Source organism: Triturus cristatus, chromosome 10, assembly GCF_964204655.1.
Source record: "Triturus cristatus chromosome 10, aTriCri1.1, whole genome shotgun sequence".
NCBI classification, from domain to species: domain Eukaryota; kingdom Metazoa; phylum Chordata; class Amphibia; order Caudata; family Salamandridae; genus Triturus; species Triturus cristatus.
The window spans coordinates 43,193,154-43,205,696 of NC_140593.1; the positions used below are offsets into that span (position 1 = coordinate 43,193,154).

Consider the following 12,543-nt stretch of genomic DNA (forward strand, 5'->3'; position numbering starts at 1 on the left):
GAGAGAGACAGGGGCTACTTGGGACAGAGGACAACAGAGTGTGTAATAGACAGAGGGATACTGACTATACGTGCGTGGGTGTGCGTGACAGAGGGTTACCAAGCGTGCGGGAGAGAGACATGTTGAGAGTGTCAGAGGGACAAAGGCCACCACGAGGACATGAAAGAGAGGCCAGCATCCAGCCCCCCATGCAAATTCTATGGTCAGGAAATTCCGCTGCGCTCTGTGTTTAAAGGTGACAGATGATGAAAGAAACCTCAGTGAGAAACAGTACGCAGGCAGAGAGGTTCATGTGAGGTACCAGTGCTCGAGGAGAGAGGCTCATGTGAGGTACCAGTGCTCGAGGAGAGAGGCTCATCTGAGGTACCAGTACTCAAACAGAAAGGCTCATCTGAGGTACCAGTGCTCGAGGAGAGAGGTTCATCTGAGCTACCAGTGCTCGAGGAGAGAGGCTCATCTGAGGTACCAGTGCTCGAGGAGAGAGGTTCATCTGAGGTACCAGTGCTCAAGGAGAGAGGCTCATGTGAGGTACTAGTGCTCAAACAGAAAGGCTCATCTGAGGTACCAGTGCTCGAGGAGAGAGGTTCATCTGAGGTACCAGTACTCGAGGAGAGAGGTTCATCTGAGGTACCAGTGCTCGAGGAGAAAGGCTCATCTAAGGTACCAGTGCTCGAGGAGAGAGGCTCATCAGAGGTACCAGTGCTCGAGGAGAGAGGTTCATCTGAGGTACCAGTAGTCGAGGAGAGAGGTTCATCTGAGGTACCAGTGCTCGAGGAGAAAGGCTCATCTAAGGTACCAGTGCTCGAGGAGAGAGGCTCATCAGAGGTACCAGTGCTCAAGGAGAGAGGCTCATGTGAGGTACCAGTGCTCGAGGAGAGAGGCTCATGTGAGGTACCAGTACTCGAGGAGAGAGGTTCATCTGAGGTACCAGTAGTCGAGGAGAGAGGCTTATCTGAGGTACCTCGTACCTCAGAGAGGTTCATCTGAGGTACCAGTACTCGAGAAGAGAGGCTCATCTAAGGTACCAGTGCTCGAGGAGAGAGGCTCATCAGAGGTACCAGTGCTCAAGGAGAGAGGCTCATGTGAGGTACCAGTACTCGAGGAGAGAGGTTCATGTGAGGTACCAGTACTCGAGGAGAGAGGCTTATCTGAGGTACCACTGCTCGAACAGAGAGGTTCATCTGAGGTACCAGCACTCGAGGAGAGCGGCTCATCTGAGGTACCAGTGCTCGAGCAGAGAGGCGCTTCTGAGGTACCAGTACTCGAACAGAGAGGCTCATCTGAGGTACCAATACTCGAGGAGAGAGGTTCATGTGAAGTACCAGTACTTGAGCGGAGAGGAGTCTTTCGGCACCAGCACCTGAGGAAGGAGGAGACCCTTTGGAACCAATACCTTAGCAGAGACCCACATCTGAAGTACCCATACCCAAGCAGAGAGGTAAGTCCGAGGAAGGAGTACCCAAACAAAGAGGTACATCTGAAATACTGATATCCTACCAGAGAGGCCCTTCAGAAGTACCAGCACCCTGGAGGAGAGGGCTATCGCAGGTACTGGCATCTGAGCAGCAGGGAACATCTGAGACCCCAATAACACAACAGGGAGCCATGTATGAGGTACCAGTACAGGGCAAAGAGATATAGCTGAAGTACTGGTACCCAAGCAGAGAGACACATCTGAGGTACTGGTATCAGGGTAGAGGTATATCTGAAGTGCTAGTACTCGAGTAGAGAGACACACCTGAGGTAATAGTATCAGGGTAGAGGTATATCTGAAGTAAGGGTACCAAAGCAGAGAGACACACCTGAGGTATTAGTATCAGGGCAGAGGTATATCTGAAGTAAGGGTACCCAAGCAGAGAGAAGCATCTGAGGGACTAGTATCAGGGCAGAGGTATATCTGAAGTAAGGGTACCCAAGCAGAGAGACACATCTGAGGTACTGGTATCAGGGCAGAGGTATATCTGAAGTAAGGGTACCCAAGCAGAGAGACACATCTGAGGTACTGGTATCAGGGCAGAGGTATATCTGAAGTAAGGGTACCCAAGCAGAGAGACATATCTGAGGTACTGGTATCAGGGCAGAGGTATATCTGAAGTAAGGGTACCCAAGCAGAGAGACACATCTGAGGTACTGGTATCAGGGCAGAGGTATATCTGAAGTAAGGGTACCCAAGCAGAGAGACACATCTGAGGTACTGGTATCAGGGCAGAGGTATATCTGAAGTAAGGGTACCCAAGCAGAGAGACACATCTGAGGTACTGGTATCAGGGCAGAGGTATATCTGAAGTAAGTGTACCCAAGCAGAGAGAAGCATCTGAGGGACTAGTATCAGGGCAGAGGTATATCTGAAGTAAGGGTACCCAAGCAGAGAGACACACCTGAGGTACTAGTATCAGGGCAGAAGTATATCTGAAGTAAGGGTACCCAAGCTGAGAGACACATCTGGAGTACTGGTATCAGGGCAGAGGTATATCTGAAGTAAGGGTACCCAAGCAGAGAGACACACCTGAGGTACTAGTATCAGGGCAGAGGTATATCTGAAGTAAGGGTACCCAAGCAGAGAGACACATCTGGGGTACTGGTATCAGGGCAGAGGTATATCTGAAGTAAGGGTACCCAAGCAGAGAGAAGCATCTGGGGTACTAGTATCAGGGCAGAGGTATATCTGAAGTAAGGGTACCCAAGCAGAGAGACACACCTGAGGTACTAGTATCAGGGCAGAGGTATATCTGAAGTAAGGGTACCCAAGCAGAGAGACACATCTGAGGTACTGGTATCAGGGCAGAGGTATAGCTGAAGTAAGGGTACCCAAGCAGAGAGAAGCATATGAGGGACTAGTATCAGGGCAGAGGTATATCTGAAGTAAGGGTACCCAAGCAGAGAGAAGCATATGAGGGACTAGTATCAGGGTAGAGGTATATCTGAAGTAAGGGTACCCAAGCAGAGAGAAGCATATGAGGGACTAGTATCAGGGTAGAGGTATATCTGAAGTAAGGGTACCCAAGCAGAGAGATACATCTGAGGTACTGGTATCAGGGCAGAGGTAAATCTGAAGTAAGGGTACCCAAGCAGAGAGACACATCTGAGGTACTAGTATCAGGGCAGAGGTATATCTGAAGTAAGGGTACCCAAGCAGAGAGAAGCATCTGGGGTACTAGTATCAGGGCAGAGGTATATCTGAAGTTGTGGTACAGAAGCAGAGAGACAGATCTGAGGTACCAGTATCAGAGCAGAGGTATATCTGAAGTACGAGTGGTACCCAAGCAGAGAGACACATCTGAAGTACCAGTACATGTACAGTGATAACCTGCAATAACCCCATCTACATTGATCACCCTAGTTTGGGGCAACCTACGCCAGGGAGGCCTGTGAGTACTGTTAGACCATGTCTTGTATCACATTATGTCGAAAATGATCACTTTACCATTAACTGAAGATTTCTGTGAACAAACAGATCTAGATGTTTCTGACGATTTGCTCCTATTTTATAGTCACTTAAATTAGAAAAATGCAAAGACGCTTCCAATAACAGCGAAAAGTAAAAAAAAATAAACAAAATCTTATTATCATGAATTAGGTTACTATCATGAGAAATGATCCCCTCTGGCTGGGGGGTGTGCTATGGATCTTGTGACGCTCTCATTGGCTCTGTGTTTGTTCCGCCCCCTACTCGCAGTGTTACCCCTGCAGTAAAATACTGCATCCTCTCTCCCAGCCAGAGACTTTGCGTGGAAACTGTAACCGGCACTGATGAAAGCAGGAATGCTGAAACGCGTCTGCCTGGCGTTTCCAGAACTCTTTGGACTCTCTGCATGCCTTGTGCCTCCGTGAATATGGAATAAATCCTGGTGTTGCCCTAGCATATGTCGGGCTCATTCTTTTCCCTGAGTGGGCGTTGGACTTTATGTTTTGCCGGTTTGGCACCGGCTACCGACATGCCCTCTCGGTCTGGTGTGACACGCGAGCCAGCACCTTTGGACGTTGTATGTTTCTACAGCGTGTCACCCCCCCAAGCGGCTTCAAAAACATTTGTTTGGATGCGCCGCATAAGGGGAGAGAGGATGCAGTATTTTACTGCAGGGGTAACACTGGGTTCCAGTTAGTACATTGACGAAGGTGGGATCGGAAAACTAAAGGTCTACGAGACACACCACTTGGTGTTCGACAGCCCTTCACTTTACGGGTTGCCGCTTGGACTCTATTGACCAGCATGCCTCTGGTCCCATCTTGGAATGCTGGATGCACTACAGCTGCGAGTAGGGGGCGGAACAAACACAGAGCCAATGAGAGCGTCACAAGATCCATAACACACCCCCCAGCCAGAGACTTTGCGTGGAAACTGTAACCGGCACTGATGAAAGCACGAATGCTGAAACGCGTCTGCCTGGCGTTTCCAGAACTCTTTGGACTCTCTGCATGCCTTGTGCCTCCGTGAATATGGAATAAATCCTGGTGTTGCCCTAGCATATGTCGGGCTCATTCTTTTCCCTGAGTGGGCGTTGGACTTTATATATATATATATATATATATATATATATATATAATCTACTGGCGGTCGCCAGTAGATAGTTATAGTTAGGACCGTGTTTCCATAGGAAATCCGCAACATTCTATTTGGAATAACCTTGGCGCCGATTGACGAATCCTCGCGAAATTCTCAAAATAGGTGGGGCGCTCTGCTCCGCTCCTACCCTGAAAGTCTCGGGGGGATTCGTCAAGCGGGGGCTGAGAAAAAGGGGGGGTCCCAAAACGCGTTTTCCCCATGCATTTTTCCATAGGACCTTTAGTCCGAGCTAAAGCCCGAACGGCTGAACAGAATTACTTGAAATTTGGCAGAGAGGTAGCCCTCAGGTCAGGGATGTGCCTTTTGAAGGTCTCGTGTAAATCTGTTCAGTATTTCCTGAGAAAATAGCATTCAAATCAATATATATATCTATGGACGCGCTCCGAGCGCGTACCGTAAGCTTACCGTACGCGCACGCTGCCGTGCGCGAGCGTGATTCTGATTGGTTGTTAGATCTCAGTAAACATTCGAATCCGTCGAAACCAGGAAGTGTCGGCCGCCATTTTGTCTCTCGCAGTCTGAGGGGGTGAAAAACAAAGGTGGATAACGTGAAAAGGGGGCAGGCTGGACAGTTCCTGACCCCCTAGCCTTTGTCAGGGGGTCCCAGAAGGACCCCCAAGGGCAAAAAACATATTTTAATTTTTTTTTCAAAAAATCGCCGAATGCGCGCAGCGTACGCGCACGGCGTAAACGGGGAAATTCCGCGAGGAGGAATTCCGCGAACTTCACGTAACTATTACGCGTACCGTGCGCGCACGGCAAAAAAAAATTTACAAAAAGGAAAGCTTAAAAAAAAATAAAAAAATTGTGAGGTAAGGTTGACTCTTAAAAGAGCCGTTCGGTTAATACAGGGATGGAGGAAAGAAAGAATGGAAATATTATGAGCGTCTACAAACGTGCTGGTCTATCTTATTGTTAATAAGGGAAACACTGGTCTCCCCAAAAACAATAAGACCACAACACGTTGTACACCTCATTGCAACCCTCCCAAATCGAGGGTTAACGTCCAGAGGAGCAGAAGAAGGTGATGCTCCAACCTCAGAGGAAGGGCTCAGCTGAGCTGCCGATGATGTACTCGGCTGAGCTTCTGAGGTTGGGCTCTGGTGACTTACTGAAGAGTTTTCTCCAGTATGTCGAGCAAAGGTCCTGGGATGTTTATCCCTAAGGTGTCTCATCATAGAGTGATTTCCAAAGGAATACTTCTTCCTTGGATTTCCTCTAGATAAAACACGGTCACAAAGTGTGCAAGTGACCAATGGAGCATTGACCTTTTTCTCCCCCTCTGGAAAAGTAAAATACTCCCATACAAAAGAATTCTTTTGTTTCCTCCTTCTCTGGATGATGGTGGTGCTGCTAGCCTCACTCTCAGAAGAGGTCTGCTGTTCTGCCATTGTATCTCAATGTCAATTCAGCTCCTTCTCCTAGGGGATCTCAAGCAGTAATGAGGGGAATGGGTGTGGTGTGGGAAGTTTCTGGAACTGAAAGTAGTTTCAACCAATGAAAAGTGTTCTTTGTGGATCACATGACCTACCGTGCGCGCTCCGTAAGCTTACGGTACGCGCTCGGAAACAAGTACGCATGCGCGAACGTGACGCTTACGGAGCGCTTACGGAGCGCGTACGTAAGACGCACTCGCGCATGCGCATTACACGCCCCTGCGTAACCGCGACGTTGCTTCCGCGTGTACGCGTACGTCACGTACGTATCACGTAAGCGCGCTGTACTTATGACGTACGGAGCGCGTGGCGTCAGCTTACCGTACGCGCATCATATCACGTAAGCGCACCGTACTTATGACGTACGGAGCGCGTAGCGTCAGCTTACCGTACGCGCACGGAAAAAAATGCATAAATTAACCATTCCATAATGCAGGATATAGTACATATATTATTTTATACATAGGTTTACCAAAAATCTCAAAAAAAAATTTGTATTTAAAAAAACCGTACAAATTCACTGAAAAAACCATAGGTTTCACACACGTTATAGTTAGGAATTAGCATTTAAAAAGCCTTGCAAATTCACTGAAAAAACCATAGGTTTCACACATGTTATAGTTAGCTGGACATTTCACTCGTAAAAAACCAATGAAATTCCCCCGTTATAGTTAGTGCAGGCAACTATAACTCACGCGACCGCAATCCTCTGCTGATGATGTCAGATATTACATCACTGATGACATATGTGTCTTTATGAAAAATAAATATTTGTAATATATGTATAGCTAAAGATTAATGGAAGAAGACATGGGTAAATAGGTGTCTAAATACAGTGATGTAATATCTGACGTCATCAGCAGAGGATTGCGGTCGCGTGAGTTATAGTTGCCTGCACTAACTATAACGGGGGAATTTCATTGTTTTTTTACGAGTGAAATGTCCAGCTAACTATAACATGTGTGAAACCTATGGTTTTTTCAGTGAATTATATATATAAATATCTATCTATCTATGTATCTATCTATGTATCTATGTATCTATCTATCTATCTATCTATCTATCTATCTATCTATCTATCTATTCACAGAAAAAAACATAGGTTTCAGGGGTGTTATAGTTAGCTGGCCATTTCACTCGTACAAAACCATAGAAATTCCTCCGTTATAGTTAGTTCTGCTAACTATAACTCGCGCGCCCGCAATGCACTGCTGATGATGTCACATATTGCATCATTCATGACATGGTCAGTGACATCACTGATGACATCACTGATGACATCTCAAATGACATCACTGATGACATCACTGATTACATCATCCAGTGAATGTGGCTTAGTTTGAAATTTAAATATGTATTATATATATGTATACCAATCTGTATTGAAGATTGAGTGGATATATAACTGTCTGGAGGGAGGATTTAGTAGCTGTCTGACTGTCTGTTTAAGTGAGTAATTAAAAGTGTCTCACTTAATACATGGATTTGTAACTATACTATGTGAATGTGTGCAGCACTGTCTCTGTTGTTGTATAACATGCTGCATCAGTTGGTCACTAACTACATGAGTGTGTATATTAGTTATTGATTAGTTGGGTGAGTATTTGTATGGGACACTGAGTTTGTGTGTGGTTGGATGGGGTGTTTGTAACTCTATGCATAGATGTGTGAATGGTTGATTGACTAGGTGTATAGGTTTAAGAGTGCATGTGGAAACAGTTGTTTGGGTGAATGAGTGTATTTATTTGTGTGTTGGTGAGCGAATATATGTTTTAGTTGCACATCTTCAACAAAGTAAAAAAATAAAAGGCATTGTATGTGAGAGTTGGTGTATATAAATAAGTATGTGTAAGTGATTGTGAGAGTAACTATATGAATGAGTGTATAATTGTAATGGTGATTTTTTAACATATTAACTATGAGTTACTATGTGTTGGAATAAATGAGGTGTTGTTGGATAATTGTGTAAGTGAGAAAATGTAAGTGTGATTAATTTTTTTCATGAGTGAGTAGGATGACTGCATTACCGACTAAGATGACTGCTGATGTGTCAATGTCTATACATGTGTATAAGTGCATTTGATAGTGTTCTATTAATTATGTTATGTTATGATACAACAATTTATTATGCGCACTACTACCCGAAGGTGTCTAGGCGCTCACGGTCTCCAAAACTGTGTCCAAATCTGTGTTAGGAAAACTAATATCTAAAAAGCCATGTTTTGAGTAGTTTCCTGAACTCAAACAGGTAGGAGGACTTCCTAAGAGGGAGCGGAAGGGCATTCCACTCCTTAATAGTGTTGTAACTGAAACTCCTTCCCCCCCAATTAGTCCTTTTAATTCTGGGGGTGAGCATCAGGAAGGCCTTGGCTGAGCGAAGCGCTCGGTTAGGAGAGTACCAACTAAAAAGATCCTTCAAAAATCGTGGTCCTTCTCCGTGCAGGACCTTAAAGGCCGTGCAAAGAGTTTTAAATTTGATCCTCTGGCCGACTGGTAGCCAGTGCAATTCCCGAATGCCTTCACTAATAGACTGATATTTAGGGGCATCCAGGACCAGTCTAGCTGCAGCGTTCTGTACTGTCTGCAACCTTCCAAGTAAATTGGATTGCAGATTGATATACAGTCCAATTTAGCTAACACAAGGGAGGTCATCACAATTTTTCTAGTATTTATTGGAATGAAAGGCAGAATTTTCCGTAGCATTTTCATAGTGAGAAATGCGGAAGAGACCACCTTAGAGACTGGGGACTTCATGTTGATTTTATCATCTATAATGACCCCCAAATTCTTGGCCTTAGCCACTGGTGTAGGAGTCATGCCCAATGTGTCTGGCCACCATACTGGTGACCATTGAGGGGAGAGGTTCCCAAATAGCACCACCTCAGTTTTTCCTGAGTTCAGCATGAGGCAGTGCCTGCCCATCCAGTCGCTCAGGGAGACCATACAATCATGGAGTTTGGTTGAATAGTTGATGTCCTTATCCACTGCTGAGATGACCAACTGAGTGTCGTCGGCGTAAGAGGTTGGACATCAATTAAAGCTTCTAATCACAGAGGCCAATTCAGAAACGTAAATATTAAAAAGCGTGGGGCTCAGTGAGGACCCCTACGGCACCCCACACGGCAAGATGAAGGGTGCTGATTTAAAATTGCCCAGTTGCACAGTTTGTGTTCGGTTGAAAGAAATGACTTTAAGAGGGAAAGGGCCCTTCCTCCTATCCCGACGGCTTTTAATCGTTTGACTAAGGTCGAATGGTCCATGGTGTCAAACGCCGCGGACAGGTCAAAGAGAACAAGGGCTGCCGACCTCCCGCCGTCTAATGTTTTTCGAATCTCCTCAGTGGTTTTTATTAACGCCGTCTCTGTGTTGTGTCCCGTTCTGAAATCAAACTGACTCTGATCCAAGATTTCGTTTTCAGTGACAAGGATGGAGAGTTTTGTATTTAGTCGTTTCTCGAAAATGTCAGCGGGAACAGGGAGTCTCGCAATAGGACGGTAGTTAGCAGGATCAGTTATATCCAAATTAACTTTTTTTTAAAGAGGCAGAACACAAGCTTGTTTCCATATTAAAGGAAAGTGCCCTTGCGATAGCATCTGATTAAACACGTCAGTTAGCAATGGACTGATAATGTGACTAATGCCTTTGAGAATCCTGGGGGGACAAGGATCCTCCGGGGATCCTGATTTGGAAGAAGAGAGAAGAGAAGATCGTTGGTCGGAGCAGGCCGGGTAAAAATCTAAGAAAGTCACATTGCCTGAAGGTGCCTGTCGAGCGTTCTTAGTGACTGATCTGTGCGTGGTGAACTGGTCATATATTTGGTCCACCTTGGACTTAAAAAAGTGAGCAAGAGTGTTACAGAAATCTTGGTTCGAGTTGGCAGAGTCGTCCTTGGGTGCTGAGATTAGGTTCTTTATAGTCTTAAAGAGTTCCTTGCTGGACGTGCCAGCCCCTTCAATTTGCGTTGTATAGTACTGACTTTTTTCCGCAATTAACTTTTTCTTATAGTCGGCCAATGTGGCTTTATATAGTTCCTTCTCTGCTATGTCATTAGTGACTGCATGTATAAATGATTCTGTTGTTGAATGGATAGTTGTGTGTGTAGACTTAGGAATCAGTGAGTGGGTATGTAGTAACTAGAATTGGTGTGTCAATGGTTTCAAATATGGTACTCTGTATTTTACAGTGAGTGATGAAAGGTTATACTAGTGTATGATGAGGTGTATCAGATTGTCACGTGGATGATTTAATCAGTGATGTCATTTGAGATGTCATCAGTGATGTCATCAGTGATGTCACTGACCATGTCATGAATGATGCAATATGTGACATCATCAGCAGTGCATTGCGGGCACGCGAGTTATAGTTAGCAGAACTAACTATAACGGAGGATTTTCTATGGTTTTGTACGAGTGAAATGGCCAGCTAACTATAACACCCCTGAAACCTATGTTTTTTTCTGTGAATATCAAAGGTTTTTTAAATGCAAATTTTTAAGTGTGATAGCAGTTATACCTATTTTTTCCCACTGATTTTCTACAGTTTTTTAACTATTTATAAATATTTTATTCATTAAATAACATTATATATTTTTCTGAAAACTGCAAAAAAAATGTAAAAAGAATTCAAACTGAAATATTGATTAATTTTCTTGTCTTCATTTTTTATTTTAATATATTTATATTATTTTCTTTAAAAAAAAATTCCATTTTTTTTTCGGAGTCGCGCTCTCAAAGCGCACACATCACGGTGGGTGCGCGCATTCTAGCCGCCATTTTAGAAAAGTCATGAAGGATCCGCGTACGGTGTGCAACGGCTGTGTGTTTTTCAGTTACATCATATACACTTAATATTACGTGATGTGCGCGATTGGTATGCGACCAGTCCGCGACTCCTGCTCCCGCGCATTCGCGACACATGCACATTACGGTACGAGATGCTTGCGCGGTTGCGGGTCCCGCGTGACCTCATATACATGCTCGGGCGCACTGGGTGCGTGACTCCTGCAAAAAATGATATGTGTGTCTTTAATATACATATTAGGGCAAGAGATTATCTAAGATATTCATAAAAATAATATATTTGTACTTAAAATAAACGTATATTATTTTAAATATATTTTTGCGAAGTCGGGTGTGTGCATCGTGAGTGCAGAGAACCAGGTCAGCAGAGCTGCTGTAGAGCCAGAAAAACCAGGTCAGCAGAGCCGTTGTAGAGCCAGAGAACCAGGTCAGCAGAGCTGCTCTAGAGCCCTAGAAGCAGGTCAGCAGAGCTGCTCCAGAACCAGAGACCCAGGTCAGCAGAGCTGCTCTAGAGCCAGAGACCCAGGTCAGCAGAGCTGCTCTAGCGGCCGAGAACCAGGTCAGCAGAGCTGCTGTAGAGCCAGAGAAACCAGGTCAGCAGAGCTGCTTGAGAGGGAGAGAACCAGGTCAGCAGAACTGCTTATGAGCCAGAGAACAAGATCAGCAGAGCTGCTCTAGAGCCAGAGAACCAGGTCAGCAGAGCTGCTTTAGAGCCATAGAACCAGGTCAGCAGAGCTGCTCTTGAGACAGAGAACCAGGTCAACAGAACTGCTTAAGAGCCAGAGAACTGGGTCAGCAGAGCCCTACTCTCTCTCTACTACTCACTCTCTACTACTCTCTACTACTACTCTCTACTATTCACTCTCTACTACTCACTCTCTACTACTCTCTACTACTCACTGAACTACTCTATACTACTCTCTACCACTCACTCTATACTACTCTACTACTCACTCTCTACTACTCTCTCTCCTGCTCACTCTCTACTACTCACTCTACTACTCTCTACTACTCACTCTCTACTACTCTCTCTCTACTACTCTCTACTACTCACTCTCTACTACTCACTCTCTACTACTCTCTACTGCTCACTCTCCACTACTCACTCTCTACTACTTGCTCTCAACTACTCTCTACTACTCACTCTACTACTCACTCTCTACTACTCTACTACTCTCTCTAATTCACTCTCTACTGCTCTCTCTACTACTCACTCTCTACTACTCACTCTCTACTACACACTCTCTACTACACACTCTCTACTACTCGCTTTCTACTACTCTCTAGTACTCACTCTACTACTCACTATCTACTACTCTCTACAACTCAATCTCTACTACTCTACTACTCTCTACTACTCACTTTCTACCACTCTACTACTCTCTACTACTCTCTCTCTACTACTCACTCTCTACTACTCACTCTCTACTGCTCTCTACTACTCACTCTCTACTATCGCTACTACTCACTCTCTACTACTCTCTCTCTACTACTCACTTTCTACTACTCTCTACTACTCACTCTCTACTACTCTCTCTCTGCTACTCTCTACTGCTCTCTTCTACACACTCTCTACTCTCTATTACTCACTCTCTACTCTCTACCTCTCTTTCTACTACCCTCTACCTCTCTACCTCTACCTCTCTACCTCTACACCTCTACCTCTACACCTCTACCTCTCTCTACTTCTCTCTACACACACATATATGCACATATATATATGCATATGCATTTATATATATGT

The 12,543-nt window shown here is 44.9% G+C and overlaps 1 protein-coding gene across 1 annotated transcript in view; it reads left to right on the forward strand.

The window, feature by feature from the left end:
* Positions 1-273: 273 nt before the first annotated feature.
* Positions 274-12,543, forward strand: part of LOC146788798 (putative G protein-coupled receptor 34) — a 37,134-nt gene continuing 24,864 nt past the window's right edge. Inside the window, exon 1 of the mRNA XM_085629937.1 lies at positions 274-1,438. The gene's annotated coding sequence lies outside the window, so the exon portion shown is untranslated. The remainder of the gene's footprint in view (positions 1,439-12,543) is intronic.